Raw genomic sequence first — 21,421 nt, 5'->3', positions numbered from 1 at the left:
AATTTATATAAGGTGGATGCTAATATCTGTTTTTTCAGTATCTAAGCATAGTAGTAAGAAAGGCTGTCTCTCAATACCAGAAGTCTAAATAACAAACTACCTGACCTTGTGACACTCCTGGATTTGGATGGCATCCATATATGTGTAATTACAGAAACCTGGTTTAAATTGTCCATAAAGTATTCCCACCATCCCCTCCCATGTTTCGTGCCTACCACATCTTCAGACTCAATGCTATTGTGGTGGTATATGCATATCTGTCAGAGACCATAACAGCTGTAGACAGATTCCAACAAACTGGAATTTACCAAACCCAAATCACACTACCTAAAATCAATTATCAGTTTATCATCTGTTACAGGATCCCTTTTATGACCCCAGAAGTCCATTTCAAGTTCCTAAACATCATAGATGATTTTCCCATAAATAAAAATGCTATCATTTTTAGAGCTTTTAACTAGCCATCAATTGACTGGAGTACCTACCCCGGCAACATAGGATATGATCAGACGTTTTTAGACCAAATAAATAAAAATGAAATGAATGAGATTGTTACTAGCCCAACTAGTGGATAAAATACTCTTGACCTAATACTTACAAATGTAGCATCATCATGCATACCTCCCCTAGTAACTCCCTCTCCAATTAACTGTCATCATAAGCTAGTAGTCTTTTCCCTCAAACTATCTAAGCCATCTGAAACCAATATAATCAGAATTTAAAGCCTTTAACTGCCCAGACCTTAAATTTTATGATAAAGTCTCAAAATTCACTTACAACAACATCACAGAAGACGTTACCCAAGCTGATAGATTCACTGAAGAATTTTATACCCACATAAATAAATGCATAGAAGTGGCAGCCTCATCCAGATCCAAATATAATGGGAAGTTTAAAAGCAAACCATCTTGGTGTCTACCAACATAAGCAAAATCTGCAATAAAACGAAAAAAAGCTCAGAGTAAACAGCAGATCTAAAGACCTTCCACAAGACAAGGAAAATGTTAGGAATTTGACTAAAAATTAAAAAAAGACTATTGAATCTACTAAGGCAGCTCATGAACACAAGCTGGCATACAAACCCAAGGGAAATTACAAATCCTTCTTTAGTTATGTTAGAAAACCAAGAAATGTATGGAACTCATACTAAATGCCAAAGCCTATTCAGACCTAGTGGACATTGGCAATGTCATAGCAAATACATTTAATGCAAATTTCACTCCATAGACAACTATCTAAAGCCTCACTATCCACATAACTCTTAAACTCCCTCTATTATTACTAAAGAATATGTACTGAAAGTGGTGTCCAACACTAAGAACACTTCCTGCATGGTACCAGATCACATGCCCGACAGTTTGATAAATAGCACCAATCATACCCTGGCAGTACCTTGTTATAAGCTATTTAACCTAAGCCTGGCTACAGTCCAAGTCCTGGAAGTATGGTACAGAACACTGATGATACTACTCCATAATGGTGGCCCTTGTACCAACCATGGAAACTACAGTCCCATAAACCTGATGAATCTCAGAGTCTCATTTATAAGGCCAAGGAACACACTATAACAGCTATGATTAACATTAACATTAAAAATCTCATCAGGCTAGATACCAGGAAACTGGATTTGTAAAAGGTAGACCCTGTCTAATGAACCTAGTTAATTTCTTTGAAAAGGTAACCTAAGCTGTTGACAGTGGTCACACTGTACACCAACTTATGCTGATCTGGCTAAGGCATTTTACACCATCCACATGCTGGTATAATTTGTAACCTAAATGCTTTACTCACAGATTCGGATGTGGTTAGATGGATAGAAAACTGGCTAAAAGACAAATCCCACATGGTATGGGTAGCAGAGGCAGTATCAGTGAACACAAAGGTGACTAGTGGTGCCCTGCAGGGCTTGGTGGGTCTGCATTTGTTTGATGTTTACTTCTCTACTTACAGACTAAAAACCAAGACCTATGGCTAACCAAGTCTGTTAATAACTGTAATGTGGGAACCATTGACAAATCCCCCACTGTCACAGAAGCCCTCCAGGAGGAACCTGCACTTATAAATATGGTGAATTGAAAATGAGTTTATAGTAAATGTTGAGAATTGCAACATCTTTCCATTTGGCAAACAAACCATTCAAATGAAAATATAGTTAGAGACCTGGGAGCCTGGGTTGGTAATTCACTCTCTTTGACCACTATGTAGCAACAGTTGTCAGGAAATTCTATCTGGCACAGCTGATTACCAAGGGAATAGAACACAGATCTAAAGAAGTTATTTTCCTCCTTGTATTCAGCACTGATCAGACCACTTAGAGAATAGAATGCCCCCTTTGGGATGAACATCATCCAAGATATCAAACAATTGGAAAGATGCTAGAGGTTCCTAACAAAGAGGGTCATAAGCTTAAAATCCCTAAGCTACCAGAAAAGACTAGAAGCACCCTCTGTCTTTTTTGTGTCTTACTGGCTCCTCAGACTAAACATTTGCTTTCCCTTCTAAGCAATTATGGACCCAGTAGCCCAGGATCTCTTATACTTTCACAACTCAAACAATCTCACAATAGGGTTGCCACCTTTTCAGATGCCCAAAGTGGGACATTTTTTGTAGAAACGTCAGATTTTGCAGGGCAAAACATACCCACGGCCAGTACAAAGGACAGAAATTCACTTTTTTGCCTATATAAAAACTTATTCTTGTAGTATTTGAGTTGCTTATTCTGTTTATTATAATATGTCGGTGTTTCAGATACAAAATAACTGTTTTATGCTACTATTAAAGAAAATATAGGAAATAGTTTTGGCCTAAAATCTCAGGACATTTGCCATTTTTTCAATTTTTTTTGCAGGACACAACTGCCCAAAGAGGGATTGTCCCTCGCAAAGTGGGACAGGTGGTAACCCAATCTCGCAAATACCAGAACAATAAATCTAAACCTGTTTCAGCAGAGAAATAAAGCAAGGAGGAGATATAGAGTCATTACCCAGCATCCCTCTCTCACCTCTGGAATAGGCTCTGCCTGTAGAAAAAGAAGTGTGATACACCATCCTTCTAGAAATGGGACCCAGATAATTGGATAGCTACTCATACAGACATGACTGGCTTAACTGTCCTTGAGAATGAAGATACACTCCAGGGTGGGAACTGACAAAACACAATGGTTGCAAGAGTCAGTAGCCCTGAACTTTCTATGATTCATGTGTATCCTGCATTTTTGCCACTTGATAAAGAAAGTTCGAGATTACCCGATAAATGTGCAAAAAGTGTACTCCTCTAGTACTATTGCTGTTGCACACTTAATATTTTAGATCAGATGGCTTTGTATCACATCTTCAGTTTAGACAAAATCCAGAAAACTCTGCAGTCTGTTTTAACCAATAATATTGCCAGTACATTAGAAATATTAGTGAGTACAGTGCTTACAGTTTGCACTGTCTCACTGATGTGTGCTTATTTATTAGAATCAAAGGAGGCAGATGTTTTATCAAGTACAGATGTTTTGGTGTGAGTTTGGGAAAACATCTGTCACTTACAGTGGTTATAAAAAGAGGATACACATCTAGTATACAGAATAAACACAAGTTTTCTTATGTAATCATGCAGCTGATGATATTGTAGATTTAGAAAAGGAAACATAAAAAAGAAAACATGGACTTCATTTAATAAACGGATATTCCATGTGCTATTCAGTAGCAAAGGAGTTATATTTGCGAAAGTATTAACAAGGAATTCTCTGTCAACCATTTTATCAACAAAGACTAAAGGAAAGCAAGTAGGTCATGATCAGGTTCAACAGGAAAAGGTAGATATCACCAAAGAGCTTCCAAACGGGTACCTCTTTCCTTCGATCTCGTCTTTATCCCCGATACCCATAGCAGGCAAATCTCATCGTCAGCTTTCTTCATGGCAAGAAATAATGGGGTTCACTAAACTGCTAGAGGATTATGTAAGAAAATGTATTAACAAACCACTAATGCTGCTTTTTCCATACATATCCTTACAAGTGCAATAAGCCTTAAAGTTGGTTGGTCAGTTGGTAATAAAATAAGCAATACACAGAATATCTCATAAAGAAATCAATGTTTTCATTGACTCTTTCTGTTTAAAAAAAAAACTGAAAAGGTAGCAAGACCAGTTCTATATTTCTCAAGTCTGACAAGGTCATAAAGACAAACTCATTCAAGACTGTGACTCTGAAGATTGTAGTTTATTTCTAGAAAGTCTGTTACCTGGCAACCTTTGATGCGAAGGATGCTTACCTTCACACCACAATGAGACTTTGTCACAGAAGGTACCTTTTATTCCAGACTGTCCGGCATTGCTTTCAGTTTTCTACTCAGATGTTTGTATTATCTACAAAGCCTTCAAAGAGTTAACCTGTATTAGATGGTTGTTTGATAGCTGCAAAGACAAAGAAAGGGTTGATAAAGCACATAAATCAGACAAGTCATACTGTTAGAAATAAAACAGAAACATCTTCAGGAAATATTAGCAAATAAATCAAATATGTAGACCCAGACTGAGACTGAAGTGGGTTCAGTGGGATCAGTACCCCGTTAACACATTCATAATAAAATAAAAATAAATCATACAGTTGGGAACTTTACTTTATCCAGGGCCAAATGATCATTTAGAGGTACACACTTGATTAATATAGTTTTGCCAGTTAGTACTACTGAATGTGACGTTTGTTAGCATATATATATATATATATATATATATATATATATATATATATATATATATATATACACACACACACACACACACACATATATATATATATATATATATATATATATATATATATATATATATATATATATGTGTGTGTGTGTGTGTGTGTGTATATACAAGGGTCCCCTTCAAAACATTGAAGTACCACAATATCAAATCCTGCTTCATCAAGATGACTTCAACGAATCTTCAGTACATCGAACTCCTGGAACAGTGAACATCAACCCTGGGAAATAAACCACATAGCCACCATAATGAATCTTGCCCTTTCTCCACTGTAGTGTGATCTCGGAGTTGGTATGTTTAGTTGGGTGGGGTGGAGGGAACAAAGCCTCCCACTTGGAGGGTTTTGTTGTTTTGCTATTTGTTGTTTTGTCCTGGTGGTCGAGTGGTTGCTTACCAGGGGTTAGTTTTCATTGTTCCGGGAGTTCGATATAGTGAAGATTCGGCAAAGTCATCTCAATGAAGTCAGATTTGATATTGTGGGGATTCGAAGTTTTGAAGTGGATCCATTTATAAATATGTTATTTACTTATTACATATAACTTTAAGAGAGACAGCTGGGTCCTGATGACATTTTTAGAATGTAATTTAAATATGTTGCTGGTCTGTGACACTTTAGACTATAATGAATACGGTGGTGGTGGTAGTGGGGGCTGCCCATTGAAACTGATCTCTTTTTTTCACCATCTGAATAGTGCTGTGTGCTAATCCTTAGAGCGATGTGCATCTTTCAATAAACTAAAATGTACTATTACTATTATGGGCGGCACAGTGGTGCAGCGGTTAACGTTGTCACCTCACAGCAAGAGGTTCTCTGGTTCGATTCTCGGCTGGGGTGCCTTCTGTGTGGAGTTTGCATGTTCTCGCTGTGTTCGCGTGGGTTTCCTCTGGGTACTCCGGTTTCCTCCCACATTCCAAAGACATGCATCTGGAGCATTTCTCCCCAGGCCTCCACTGAAAACAGGCTCTGTGGAACCTAGTCGGACTTTCCCGGTCAACAAATGTAAAATTTTTTTCCCTGGATCATAGACAAGCTTTTATCTGTCTACTTCAATGCAGCTGGCTTTTTGTTACTGTTTTTTAGTGGTCTATAATGTAAGGTCTATACATGTCTGATGTGATTGGATTACAAGAGTAAAACCTGAATGAGCAAACAAAACCAGACATGATAAACTATGCATTATCAATTGCAATTAAATAATGATATTATCTATAAAGACATTTCTTATTTTGTTAAATAAATGCTACTTTAGTATGAAACTTCTTTTCTGTTCCATGTCTTCTCTGTAACTGGAGAGCTTTATTGTCCAGTTTTACAATGTGATGCTTGGACACTGTTTTAACATAAAATAGCACACACAAACATATACATATACACACACACACACACACACACACACACACACACACACACACACACACACACACACACTTATATAAATATATAACACTTCCGAACCAATAAAGAAAAAATGACTCATAGGCAGATCATTTGTGAATTAAGCACTTTTGTTCCTTTATTATGTACAGAACTTCATCAGAATAAATGAATATCGGTTGTTGTTGTGTCTTTCGGCTTTTCCCGGTTAGGAGTCGCCACAGCGGAATTCCGGTCTGCTAATGATTGGCAGTAGATTTTTACATGCCGAGTTGCCAGCCCTGACGCACAACCTTCAACAAAGGTACGCCCATTCACACACGTCTCCACACAGCTGAGAATCAAACAGGACAACGTCTTACTGTAAGGCGACAACGCTACCGCAGCACCATCACCGCAGTAATAAATGAATATCAGTATGAACAAGAAATATATACATACATTTGTTTATACAGTAAGAATGCGGACAACCTATCAGCAAAAGGCAATGCAATTGAATGGTAGAAAATAAACTAAATGGTAGGCATGGAAACTGGTAAGTTAGCAAACTAGAATACAACAAATTCAACCAATAGAAACAAATCAAGAGAGGCGTGGGAGTGGTTATCCCAGTTCATTACAACTGATTCAGGATTAACGAAAATCTTAATTTGAAATGTGCATTACGGTGGATGTCCTGAACTGGGATATCCACTCCCACGGCTCTCTTGATATGTTTCTATTGGTTGAATTTGTTGTACTCTAGTTGGCTAACTTACAGCAGTCCAAGGAAAACCAAGGAGAACATGCACATCCAGGAAGGAGTTCCGTGCTTGAAATATTTGTATGTATGTATGCATTCTATACTGTATATATGTGCCAAAGTAGAAAAAGAACTTCAAAATTCAGAATATTTAGACAGCAGAGAATGTGTTTCTGACCCTGCACCTTGAGATGTCTCCAGTTGTTTCATCACTGAAATCAAAGAATTCAGAGATGACAAGGGTATGTGTGGATGTATAAATAACAAAGCATCCATCTCTACATAGACACTTTTTTAACAGCCACTGTTGTTGTTGTTGTTATCATTATTATAATTATTATTATTATTAGTTCATAGGTCTGCAGATAATTACAAGCCAAGCCAAGAAAAAAAGCAGATTCTAAAGTTTCCTCTAGCCTCAAGGAGGGTAAGACCTGATAGACCACGGCAGAATTTGAGGCTGCCCATCCAATTTTATTGGTTTTCCTCAAAGATGGTAAGAGTGCTGCCCTGCGTGGCATGTAGTGGAAGTTTGTTCCAGAGGTGAGAGATGCATTGAGACATAAATCTATCACAACACTCTATAGCCCTGGAAAATTATATCAGGGACACTGGAAATTAAAAGTTAAAAAAGATGTTGGTGCTTTGTGCATAAGCTAAAATAGAACAGTTGCCCAGCCTATTGTACAACATTGACCTTTTAAGTTTGCAAAGAATGAGTTTCCCTGGTACAGAAAGCCATCATTATGAAACGTAACTTGGGAAGTGTTGAACAAGATGTGAAAATTACACTGTTCACAAGTATAGTTCCAGCAGTACACATCAGAAGCAGTCCCATCTACATTCAGCTATTTTTATCAGTTGCAAACAGCCTTTAGTGTCTAGCTGATGAGCTGCTTTCATAAAGAAAAAGTACAGTTGTGTAAAATCTTACCATAACGGTAGATGTCCTTGCCTTCACCGTTGCAGTATTCATTACAAATGGGATTCCCTGCCATCAAGACCATTGTCCGGCCAGTTTAGCAAAGTCTACCATTGTTTTAAGGTACACTGAATGTCACCTACACACTCCGTGCATAGTGTAAGGCATAAACGTGACTTTCAGGCATACCATCCTCAGAACTGATTGTCCCAGTAGGAACATCAGTCTAAGGAAAACCAAGGAGAACATGCACATCCAGGAAGGAAAAAAAGACCAGGGGGATGGAGGGAGGGAGGGAGTGAATACTGCAGCAGTGAAGGTAAGGACATCTACCGTCATGGTAAGACTTTACGCAACTGAACTATGTCCTTACATTCACTGCTGCAGTATTCCTTACTAATGGGAGAGTGCAAAACCTCAAGAAGAAACCTGGAAGGAAGCAGCAGCACAGCCCTCCAAGAAGCCATGAAGAATGGCAGCAGCAAAACCAGCTCTAGCTCTGGAGATACCATCCAACTGGTAATGTTTGGTAAAGGTATTCACAGAAGTCCAGGTAGCAACTTCAAGAATAGAATTAGCATCCAAGCCTTTGAATAAAGCACTAGAAGCCACAGCTCTAGTGGAATGAGCCTTGGTAGAAGAAGGAAGGCTCTCACCATGAAAAGTGTAACAAAAGGAACTAGCCTTTGAAATCCAAGTGGAAATAGTTTGCTTGGAAACAGCCAAACCTAAAAACAACGTATGAAAGAAAACAAATAACTGGTCAGATTTTCTGATAGCTTTAGTTTTATCCAAATAAAATTTGAGCTGGCTATGCATATCTAAGGTATGCAGCACCCTTTCGCTATCAGATTGCATAGAGGGGAAAAAAGTAGGCAAATAAATAGACTGATTAAGTGACAATTCATTAACCACCTTAGGCACAAAAGAAGGATTAGTACACAAGGACTCCCTGTCCTTATGAAATATCAAAAAAGGTGGACAAACCACAAGGGCTTACAACTCAGACACCAGTCTGGCAGAAGTAAGTGCTAACAAAAGAACAGTCTTCCAAGAACAATGTTGTAAGGAAGTTGAAACAGCCGGCTCAAAAGGAGCCTGAGTCAATTTTTCTAGAATTAAATTAAGATCCTAGGGGGGAGGAGGAACAGGTTTCCTGGGAGGTTTAATATTAAGGATGCCTTTAAGAAACTGCTTAGCCTGAAATCTAGAAGCTAATGGGGGAGTTAAAGGCAGACAAGCAGAAAGAGCTAATAAGTGGGCCTTAATGGAAGAATAGGCCAAACTAGCACTGAGCGACTCACACAAATAAAAGAGAACCAAAAGAGCATCCACAGAAAGTGGGTCCAGGTCATGAGAAAGACACCAAATAGAAAGCCTCTTCCATTTAGACAAGTAGGATTTCCTAGTAGTAGGTTTCCTGGCCTCCTGCAGGACTTGCAGCACGTCCTCAAAAAAGGTGTATATGAGGGATGAAAGCCCTATCACCCACAGTGTCAGTTGAAGCGTAGACAGTTGGGGATAGATGAGCGATCCCTTGTCTTGTATGAGGAGATCCACCCTGTGAGGTAACTTGTGATGATTGTGCTTGGCTAGATGCAGAAGTAGAGGGAACCAGTGCTGTCGCAGCCAAAAGGGAGTCACCAACAAGATTTTGGGAACATCCTATTGAATATTGAACAGGACTCTTGGAATGAGAGGAAGGGGAAGCAATGCATAAAGAAACATCCCCATCCAAGAAAATGAGAGGGCATCTACTTTCCATACCAGAGGACCTGGGACACTGGCACAAAACAGAGGAAGTTGTCTGTTCAGAGGGGGAGGCAAAGAAAGCTACTTGAGGAGTACCCCACTGGTGAACAATGTCCAGAAACACATCCCTGTGAAGCATCCATTTGTGGGATTGAGTGAAGGACCTGCTCAGATTGTCTGCCACAATGTTCTGATCTGAAGGAATATAAACTGCCTGAAGAGTCACTTGATACTTGATAGCCAGATCCCATACCAAAAGTGCCAGCAGGCAAAGATGATAAGATCCTGTACCCCCCCTGTTTGTTGATATACCACATAACTGTGGTATTGTCTGTGAACACCTTGAGAGGCCCCAGGGAAAAGAGAGGATGAAAGGCCTGAAGAGGCAGCATAACAACTCTCATCTATTTGATGTTGATGTGCTCCATCTGCTGATGAGGCGACCACATTCCCTGAACCCTCAGGGAGCCAAACATTGCTCCCCATCCCACATCTGAAGCATCTGTGAATAGATCCTAAGAGGGAAGAGGAGGTTGAAAAGGGAGCCCCAGATTTAGAGACAACTGCTGAATCCACCACAGAAATTCTTGAGACACGGGAGAAGAGGAACTGGAAAGTTTTTTTGAAGTTTATTGTGAACCTCAGGCTCTGATGAAGAGAAATGGTAAAACAAAGATGTTGCAAAAGGACCTCTGGAGAGGATGCCTGAATCAGCAGGTCATCCAAATAAGGAAAGATTTGGATCCCATGAAGCCTGCAAAAAGCAATCACAGGAGTGAGGCATTTGGTGAATTCCCTTGGGGCAGTAAGAAGGCCAAAGGGAAAAGCACAGAACTGAAAATGCCAGAAAGCAACAGAGAAATGCAAAAATCTCCTGAAAAGAGGTGGATCGGAATATGGAGATAAGCATCCTTGAAGTCCAGAGACACCAGAAAGGCCTGAGGGAGCAAGAGAGGAAAAAGGGACTGAAGGGACAATATCCAAAAGGAAGGGACCTTCAAAAGGTGTTTAAATGAGAGAGGTCTAGAATAGGTGTCCAAGTGCCTTCTTTTCTGGGTTCTAGAAACATTCATGAACAAAACCCTTTCCCCCTTTGGGACACAGACACTTCTTGAATAATACCCTAAGACAAGAGGTCTCAAAGAACCTCTAGGAAAAAAAGGAAGTTGTTCCCGAGGAGGCTGAGGAATGCCCATAAAAGGAGGGTGGGAAATCCAGAGCATGAAGTACCCCTGCCAAATGACTGACAGAACCCAAGAATCATGGGTGATTCTGAGCCAAACAGGAAGAGAAAGAGAAAGGTGAAGAGAAAGAGGAATGTGGCTGGGAACAGGTGAATAGTCAGACAGCACCTGGTTTGTCAGGAAAGGAAGGCTTTAGAATCCCTGTGGCCTGAGTGGCCTTAGCAGGAGAAGTCCATTTACCACCCTTTTTACGTTTAGAAGGAGGGCAAGATTGCCTACGAACAAAGGTTGACTTAGAAGGGGAGTTTCTCCTAAATTTAGGCACAGGAGAAACAAAGACATGTTTAAGCTCCTGTAAGGCCTCCCTCTTGTCCTGAATGACTTAAATAAACCAGCAGCCACTTCCCCAAACAAAAGTTTATTATCAAGAGAAGCATCCATCATCTTAGCCTTAATATCATCGGGTAAAGGTTGAAGCCGAAGCCAAGAATACCTCCTCAGAAATGAACCAAAAGCAGCAGCCCTAGAAGAGGCATCTGCTGCATCATAACTACATTTGATAGCATGACGAACTACTTGAGAGTTCCTAGCAAGGAAAGAGCAGAAGATTTACTCTCAGAGTCAGGAAGATCAAAAAGAAGTTGACAAGCCTTAGAAAAAAGAACCTTCATACCTAGCCTATCCATGGTTCTACTGTCCTTGTCAGAAGGCAGTAACTTGGATGAAGGAAGCAACTGAGATGGCTTATCGGAGGTGACAGACAGCACAGAGGTGTCAGCAGCAGGACATTTAAACAAAAAGTAACAGCCCTCAGGTACCCTGTAAAACCTATCAGAATTCTTGGGAGCAGGGGGCAGAGAATCCGGCACTTTAGAGGCATTGGAAAAAAAATCCAATAAAGCAGCCAAGACAGGAGGAATGGGCGCAGGTTTAGGAGATTCCATCTGTAGTAACTCATAGTACCTCTTATGGATATCTGAAACCTGGGCACAATCCCACTTAAAAAATTCCATCATCCTAGAGATTGTGTCTGTAAAGGAAATTTCCTCAGAAGGATTATCTAGAGTATGAGAGCCCTCCTCCTCAGACACATAGTCTAAAGGAGAAGGAATCTGAGTAGAATAAGCAAGGAATTCATCAGCAGAACCCAGCTCTTCCTCAGAAGTATTCACGCCTCTGGGCCTTTTAGGGGAGGAACAGGACCAAGGAGAAGCAGAAATTTTAACCCCTTGAGGAGGCCTCAATAACAGTAAAGCATTAAATAACCCCTGAGTAAAGGCCTGCCACTCACCTTTTGGATCCATAGGAGCAGAAGAAACATGATTAGTTTTCTGTTTCTTTTTTAAGGGGACATCTATCCTAGAAACCTGAGCAGACCCTGACTCAGGATGGCATTCCACAACTGTAGTGGGAACTTCTTCACTAAAGAGAAACTGCAGAACCCCTCTAGACCCCTCAGAAACAATCATCCATGGTTCCCTCTGAATGCCTGAAAGGGATCCTTGCAAAGCCTCATCGGATGTGACGCCCATCAGATCCTCACCGACCTCCAACCCAGAATCTGATAATACAACCAGGCAAGTCTCTGGGTTTGTAATAACCCTGGGGGAAACTCCCAGAAATGGGTGGACAGTGAAAGATTCTGGCCTTACCCTATGCATCTTCTTCTTCCCTGATGGCTGACCCTTGGGGCAGGAAGTTCTATCTAGAATATCTGTAGCAAGAAGCTTAAGATGCTGGTTCTCAAGATACAATTAAAGAGAAGAAAGCCTATTATAAAAAGTTTTGGGGAGAAACACCTGACAAATTGAACAAGACATATAGTCATGAGCAGCACCTAGGCAAAAAAGGCACTTATTGTGGCAGTCTTTATGGGGAATCAGTCTCCCATACTGGTGTTTACCCTTCCTGGATGACATTAACCCCCAAACAGCACAAAATAATCAGAAAAAAACAGAAAATGAACCAAAAAACCCAACTGGGTACTTATCTGCAACAGTGAGGACTTCAGCAAACAGGAGTAATCACTGGAATGCCAACAAACAGAAAAATGGCAAAAAATGGATGGAGGTAAATGACCGACAGTTAAAAACAGCATTTAGACTGACGGCAATGGATGGTATGCCTGAACATCACCTTTATGCCCTACGCTATGCAAAGAGTGTGTAGGTGACATTCAGCGTACCTTAAAGCAATGGTAGACTTTGGTAAACTGACCGGATGGTTGGCTTCATGGCAGGGAATCCCATTTGTAATGAATACTGCAGCAGTGAATGTAAGAACATCCCTTGTTACTGTATCTAATGATGAAGAAAACCTTGAATCTTGTAGCAGAAATGAAAGTGATGTATATATAAAATGTATTTATACCGTTAACTATTACTATTTTACTGTCTATGTCTAGATATTCTATCAGCAGATTACACATTTGAATGAGCACCATAAAAATCATTTGTTTAAACTTCCTTAAAATCTGAATATGCACAAATAATTATTAATCCACACCATGTCAAAATGTGCTTGCAATAATGCATGCAGGGATGATGGACTAGCAAATTAATTCATGAATTTTAGTTCAGCTATGTTACTATGTAGCAAAAGTCAGTTAAGATTTAAAGGATTTTTTTCCTGACAGCAATCAGTAATACTTCTTTAATAAGAGATGTGACATTTGCTAAATAAAGCAGTTGTAACACGCAACTCTGATGCCAATTAAAGAAAATATTCATCATTACTGAAATAGAGCATTTCAAGACCTACTGATAAAGTTAAATGTTTTCCAGTCTAGAAAAAAGAAGGAAAGATTATTTAATGTATCTCATAAGGATACTAGGGTGTGATAACAAATTAATGCTAAACATTTAACCATTATTGCATGGTGGCATGCAGTCTATTTTATTAGGGATAGGTGAAGGGATAGTTATGAAAAAAGATGCAAGCATGAGAAAGGTTGTGCAGAGAGCTGCCGCAACAATTAATTCTACCCATTGTGAATTAATCTACCTACAATCAATAACTGGCAATCACAAAACAAGGAAGTTGTGGTATTTTTAGTTTTTTGGTACTTGGCATTAGTTGGAAGGTTTGTTCAGAAAGTACTCAGGAATAAGGTTGCCTCTAGAAAAAAATGACCATCGTATAACATGAAACAGTAAAACAAACCCATTATAACATGGAAATCAGAATGCTTTATCAAAATAACAGAGACATGAGCTTTCGCATATACAATACATACACACCTTAGCAAACATTTGATAAATCACCTGTGTCTATTAATGTTTTTTGCTAAAATGTCTGTAAATATGAAAACTTATATCTGTTATTTTAATGATGCACTTATTTCTGTATTATACAGATACCTTGATTGTTGGGAGGGAGTTCTGTACTATTTTTTTATTGCTTGCAAGCACACTATCCTACTGCATTTTATATGCAGCGGTATTAATTACATTTAAAAAGTAGGCAAAGAGCACTAGTCATGGTTCTTAGCAAATCTGGTACACTTCTTCTGATCACAGTTAGATCTTCCTGATTATGCACAGGTAAGATGGTTTATTTGTCATGTGATTCATGTAGATGGCTTGAGTAACCAAGCAATTATAACACCTGTGATTCATCATCCATATTAGTGGACTGTCACATGACAAGGCATCAAAATAATACTGGAAGCTTGTCTGAAGTAGAAACGTCGTGTGCACACCAAATACCAAATTATTATTCTTTTATAATGGTCAGTCCTAGTAGTAGCAGTGGCATCATAATTAAAGTTCATTATGGTCAGCTCCACTGGAATATAGAAGTAAGACACTGACTGCAACCCAGGTGACCTGAATTCAGATAGTGTCTTGGGCACCTGTTGGTGAAAGAAAGGAAATATGGGGCTTTGCCTACTCAATTTTCTCATTGGGGAAGAGACAGCAATGCCATGCTAGTGAAGACAGGACACTTCCCTGCAGTCCTACTGGAGACTGGGGCTTAAAAGGGGCTGCTGAGTTGGGTATGGAAGTTGTCCTCAGAGGTGTAGCCATCCAGGGCACAGGGTGGGAATGCTCCCAAGATCATGGTTCATTGCCTACCTAGCCTACCTAAGTGAACTTGTCAGGGGGAGGGGAGTATTTCCATACCTGCAAAAGGTAGGCTCTGGTAACAGCGCTGGTGGTTTTGCAGGATTCTCACTTTACACGGGAGACCGTTCATCGCTGAGGTAGAAAACAGTGACCTCAGTCCTGAGAAGTTAAATAACTAGGCCAAGGTGAACAGGGACCAGCTATCAGGAGAAGAGGGGGTGAGGGGGCCATCACACTGCAATAGAGTGCTGAGAAAACACCAAGAAGAAAATTAATCCTGGTGCAAAAATAATTAAAGTCACATTAGATACCCTTCGGAACAGTGATTTATTAACCTTTTAAAAACCTTAGGCAAAGCAGGCTACATGTTTCATTAGTAATATAACACAAGGGGTGAGGGATGGAGGTAGTTCATATTGTGGCAGCCTATGAAATAGAGCTTTACAGTATAAAATGCACTATATAGAAGAATAAATTTACAAGCTACTCTGTTCACAAATAAAATTGTCATCTGTGTTTTATACAGTAAGATATTTTAGCTCATAGTGTAGTACCTTTGGCTGGAAAGGTGCTTGGTGTGACATCTGGAAAGAGGAAGGAGGACAAGGAGACATGGTGGTGGAATGAGGAAGTGCAGGAGAGTATACAGAGAAAGAGGTTGGTGAAGAAGAAGTGGGATTGTCAGAGAGATGAAGAAAGTAGACAGGAGTATAAGGAGATGAGGTGCATGGCAAAAAGAGAGCTGGCGAAGGCTAAGGATAAGGCGTATGAAGAGTTGTATGAAAGGTTGGACACTAAGGAGGGAGAAAAGGACCTGTGCCAAGTGGCTAGACAGAGGGACCAAGCTAGAAAAGATGTGCAACAGGTAAAGGTGATAAAGGATAACGAGGTAAACATACTTACAAGCGAGGAGAGTGTCTTGAGCAGATGGAAAGAGTACTTTGAGGGGCTGATGAATGAAGAGAATGAGAGGGAGAGAAGGTTGGATGATGTGCGGATAGTGAATCATGAAGTGTAGTGGATTAGCAAGGAGGAAGTAAGGATAGCTAGGAAGAGGATGAAGAATGGAAAGGCTGTTGGTCCAGATGACATACCTGTGGAAGCATGGAGGTGTTTAGGTGAAATGGCAGTGGAGTTTTTAACTAGATTGTTTAATGAAATCTTGGAAAGTGAAAAGATGCCTAAGGAATGGAGAAAAAGTGTTTTGATACCGATTTTTAAGAATAAGGGTGATGTGCAGAACTGTAGTAACTACAGAGGGATTAAATTGATCAGTCACAGCATGAAGTTATGGGAAAGAGTAGTGGAAGCTAGGTTAAGAAGGGAGGTATTGATTAGTGATCAGCAGTATAGTTTCATGACAGGAAAGAGCACTACAGATGCGATGTTTGCTCTGAGAGTGTTGATGGAAAAGTACAGAGAAGTTCAGAAGGAGATGCGTTGTGTCTTTGTGGACTTAGAGAAATCATATGATAGGGTGCCTAGAGAGGAGTTGTGGTATTGTATGAGGAAGTTGGGAGTGTCAGAGAAGTATGTAAGAGAGTACAGGATATGTATGAGGGTAGTGTGACAGTGGTGAGGTTTGCGGTGAGAGTGACAGATGCATTTAAAGTGGAGGTGGGATTACATCAAGTATCAGCTCTGAGCCCTTTCTTATTTGCAATGGTGATGGACAGGTTGACAGATGAGATCAGACAGGAGTCCCCATGGACTATGATGTTTGCAGATGACATTGTGATCTGTAGTGAGAGTAGGGAACAGGTGGAGGAGATCCTGGAGAGGTGGAGATATGTTCTAGAGAGAAGTGGAATGAAGGTCAGCAGGACTATGACAGAATATATGTGTGTGAATGAGAGGGAGGATAGAGGAATGTTGTGGATGCAGGGTGTACAGGTGGCGAAGGTGAATGAGTTTAAATACTTGGGATCAACAGTTCAGAGTAATAGTGAGTGCAGAAGAGAGGTGAAGAAGAGAGTACAGGCAGGATGGAGTGGGTGGAGAAGAGTGTCAGGAGTGATTTGTGACAGACGAGTACCAGTAAGAGTGAAAGGGAAGGTCTACAAGAGGGTAGTGAGACCAGCTATGTTATACAGGTTGGAGACAGTGGCATTGACAAAAAGGCAGGAGTCAGAGCTTGACATGGCAGAGTTGAAGATGTTAAGATTTGCACTGGGTGTGACGAGGATGGACAGGATTAGGAATAAGTATATTAGAGGATCAGCCTAGGTTGGAAGGTTTGGAGACAAAGCCAGAGAGGCAAGATTATGTTGGTTTGGACATGTGTTGAGGAGGGATGCAGAGTATATTGGGAAAAAAGATGCTAAGGATGAAGCTGCCAGGTAACAGGAAAAGAGGAAGGCCTAAGATAAAGTTTATGGATGTGGTGAGAGAGGACATGCAGGTGGTTGGTGTGACAGAGCAAGATGCAGAGGACAGGAAGAAATGGAAACAGTTGATCTGCTGTGGCGACCCCTAATGGGAGCAGCCGAAAGAAGAAGAAGAAGAAGAAGAAGAAGTAGTAACTTTGTGTAAAATAGTAATTGTTAGATTGCAAATACCATTAGTATTTTATAGCACTATTATTATATTTAAACAGCCAAGTAGAGAAACAAACCATGTGTTGGCTTTTCTCTCCATACTACAGTTTGGAGTAAGTATTTGACAATTATTTTAACAGCTGCATTTGTATCTCATCCATCTGTATGCAAGTTAAGGTGCTAGTATTGCATAGTGGGTCTGAACAGACAGATGTAACATTATGGAAGTCAGTTTTAGAACTCACATACCTCACTAATATATCTTTACAAGCTGTAGGTTGCGTATTTATTGTAAAATTATAACTCAGTATGTTTCTGTCACCTCTAATGTGAATATGACACTCCAGAACAGATGCTATTAAAACCTTTTGACTTCATGAAAATCATACTGAATGTAAAATATGCCTTCATTTTTATAGGGTGTAATCTTTTTCCTCAGATGTACTTCTTTTGAGGTGCCAGTTTTAACAGTTTTTTAATAAAATAGACAAGAGTAGTTCCATTAGACAATCAAATGCAGGGAAGTTGCAGCCGAGACAAGTAATAGGTTCTTTATTCATTTTAGTTTCTAATGTCCATGTCATGAAAATCATACATTTTGTCTTAACTTGTTCATCTTTTTTGATAAGTTCTGCCTTTCTTCAATGACAAGATTTATACTCATAGAAATAGTTCTAGATTTGCTATCAGACAAGACTACATCTGTTACTTGTGAGTTTTACAGAATCCATATCATATAGGCAGCATATGCTTTTGGGCTTCTGTTTAATGAAAGATGCATTCATTAGATTTGCTTTCAGCTTCTTTTGATATCCAGTCATTTCCTCCCTATTAGTCGTCTTCTTATCTACTTTGAAGTCTGTCAGTCATGAAACATGCAGGTATTTTTATGCATGCGTATATATAGAAAAAATACATATGGGGACATTAAAGTAGAAGGAGCTATAGAAACAGCTTTAGAGAGCAGCTGATGTCTGCTAGAGGGCGTGTAGAGGAGGGGCCCCAATTATTTTCTTTATTAAATTAAAATGAAAATATGGCATTAATATGAACAGATCTGATAATATATCAGTCTTAATTGTATTACAATGGATGAAGTTTTAGGCACTCTACTTTTGTCATTTCCTACAAAAGGTATCAATGCTACAACATTCTTCTGTGGATGTTCAGCATCAAGAATCCTTCTAGTAATGTAAAATATGTTTCTGCTGCAATCTGTCCTTTGCATAATCAGTGCATACTGTGATTTCAATGGGAACTGGTTTGGTGTTTTTTCTACTTTAGTAACTGCAGTGTTACAAATATTGAAATCACAGTGTATAGAGTACAGTATGATAGAGGCAATGAAAAGATATTCTAGCTGCAGGGGTTAATGGCCATTTTATTGATCTTCCCTACTCAGATAGGCAGAAGGAGATAATTAGATAACAGGAAAAGATAAAACAACTCATATATAAAAGATAATAGTTTACTGTTCCTGAATACAAATAATTTTTCACAGTACTACACAACCCCTTTTAGTGCTTCACAAGAGCAGTAGTTAATCCTCAATGAATCAAAGAAGACCAGTAACATCTCTTTGATGGCTAAAGAAGAATAAAGCAGGTAGCATCAATCAATTATATGGCTTACAGATAATAAGATTAAGAGAGGAGAAAATTCACTCCAAGTACTTTACTACTCAGCTGACGTGCTTTCATCTACAAAGGGAAGTAGACATGCAGCATTAAATCTTGGCTTTAATAGCCCATGTTCTGTTATAAAGCACATTACTTTCACAATGTTTGAGATAATGAAGGCTATTTTAAAAGATTAGTGCCAAAGAAATATGTTAACTAAACAGTTAAAAAGCCTTCATTAGCTGTAAATTATTTATATTTATCAATTTATTTGTCTATTCTTTGTTGACTGGGTTAGTCCCACTAGGCTAGTAGCCTCTTTTCAGAAGAGACCTGAGGCGGTATTTATAGTACATGGGTAAATTTGGTCAGGGCATTAGGGAACTTCCTCTGCTCTTTTTGATGGTGCCATGGGATCTTTTACATCCACGTCAACTGCCACCAACTCAAGCAGATGGGACCATAGTTTAATGTCTCCACTGAAGGACTATATACTTTTTTATTTTAATGTTATTATTTGAGAAGGCAGAACTAACTTGTTTGCCTTTTGAAATATGTCTTCTAATTCTCAAACAGCCTTAGGCATAGAGTAAATTCTGAAAGAGCCTTGGTCATTGAGTAAATGGCTTGTTCCTTCGAAGTCTACTATGTTGGATTAAGTACATGGTTTAGAAACACAGAGTGCAAAAGCAAAACTCATCATGTCACTAGTTATGGGATCACATGTTATAGTTAGCAAGTGAGCTGGCAATGTTGTAACTCAGCTATGACGTAGAGAGACCCTAGTTGTTTAACAGCAGGGTCAGCTCAGCATAGTAGAGGCAGTATAGTGACCTGCATAATGTATGACATAGACACACTGCATGTACTCATAGTGACACTGTTGTCAGGCAACACTCATATTAGTCCGATAATATAAAACCATGCTACAAAGACCTCATTACAAAACAGGTCTGTAAAACATGGAGACAGAAATGCAAGCTGGGCTGGTTATGCAAATGAGTCGGGAATAAAGTGACCGGGTAACAGTGTATTGGAAGTTGGAGAAGAATAAGCAAAGTCCTGCTGTACCAAAAAGACGTATTTAGGGTATGGCAAGAAATTAATTTCTTAAATAGAGCAATGCCATAACTTGCGTTACTGTGCTGTTTTTAGTAGGCATATTTGTATATCCTCCATTAACAGATCCGTGAAGACAAGATATGAGTCATTATTGCCAAATTAAACACAAATAAGTAGCACAAATGTACAAGCAGGACAGAGTGCAGTTCAGTACAGGAATAACAGAATGACCATAGCATACAATGATTATATCTTCTTCACAGTCTTTATAAGGAAAAAGGAAGGGAGACTACCATGCTGGGATGGAGCTAGGGCCAAGTCAGGTAAGCAGTGGCAAACACCAGGACAGGGAGGATAAGACATAGAGGGTTGTCTGCCTGAGAGGTAATAAGACATAGAGACAAAATGAGCCACCTTCTCATATGCCGAGGAAACTGGCCAGCTTGTTGCTCATTCCCCTGCCAGAGATCTTCAGCAGATCCCTGCTGAGTGCAGAAGTAATTGTGGATTGAAAGGTGGCAACAGTGGTTGGTTTGAGGTGTAAGGAGGAGGAGAAGGACAACCCTGAGTAACCACAGACCCATTAGCTTAACTACACTGGCAGCAAATGTTAAGGGGAGAATCAAGAAGGGAAGGCGGGTTTTACTCCTTGAGAATAACAGTCTGCAGGACAGCAGCTAACATGGGTTCCTCATCAGCAGCTGGAGCTGTTAGTAAAACCTGATTGAGGTTTATGACTAAGTTACAGTGCACTTGATGAGATGATTGATCTTATAGATTCATAGGTGTTTGCTAGGCTAACGACCACAAGGGTCTTTGTAAGCCTAGGCATGCATCTTTAACAAAGTCTCTTGCGCAGTTCCCCACAAGGGAAGGCTTGGAAAACTACAGGAGTTAGAGGCAGAAACAAGACTGATGAGCTGGAATCCTTCACTGTTGAATGGTAGGACACAGAGGGTTGTGGTGAGATGGACTCTGTCAGGAATAAGGGAACATAACTAGTGTTGTACTGCAGAGGCTGGTCCTAATTTCAGTTCGTTTCAGTGTTTTCATTTCATGTAAGATATCTGAAGGAAGAGAGAAAAGAGGCTTAGCTTTTTCTTGGATGCCACAAAGATTAGTGCGGCAGTGAAGAATGAGGAGAGTCTAATGAAAGATTTTGAAAGCTGGTCCAATAGGCAGCAAAATGTCAGTCGAGGTTCAGCACAGGCAAGTGTAAAGTACTGACTTGGGCTACAACAACTGTAACATGATGTATCTGCTAGAGTGAGTGGGTGTGAAAGCAAAAGGACAGGAGCAGGGTATAGTTATGCTAATTGTACTTGGGCTGGCATACCAGGAACACAGTAAGAGGGGTCATGGCAACATCTAATAAAGTTTGTTTTAGGAGTATTCTTAGTGGGATAAAACCTAACAAC

The sequence above is a fragment of the Protopterus annectens genome, chromosome 4.part0 (assembly GCF_019279795.1).
Source record: "Protopterus annectens isolate FY-2018-M chromosome 4.part0, PAN1.0, whole genome shotgun sequence".
Classification (NCBI taxonomy): Eukaryota; Metazoa; Chordata; order Ceratodontiformes; family Protopteridae; genus Protopterus; species Protopterus annectens.
Note: the sequence above shows the minus strand (reverse complement) of the source record.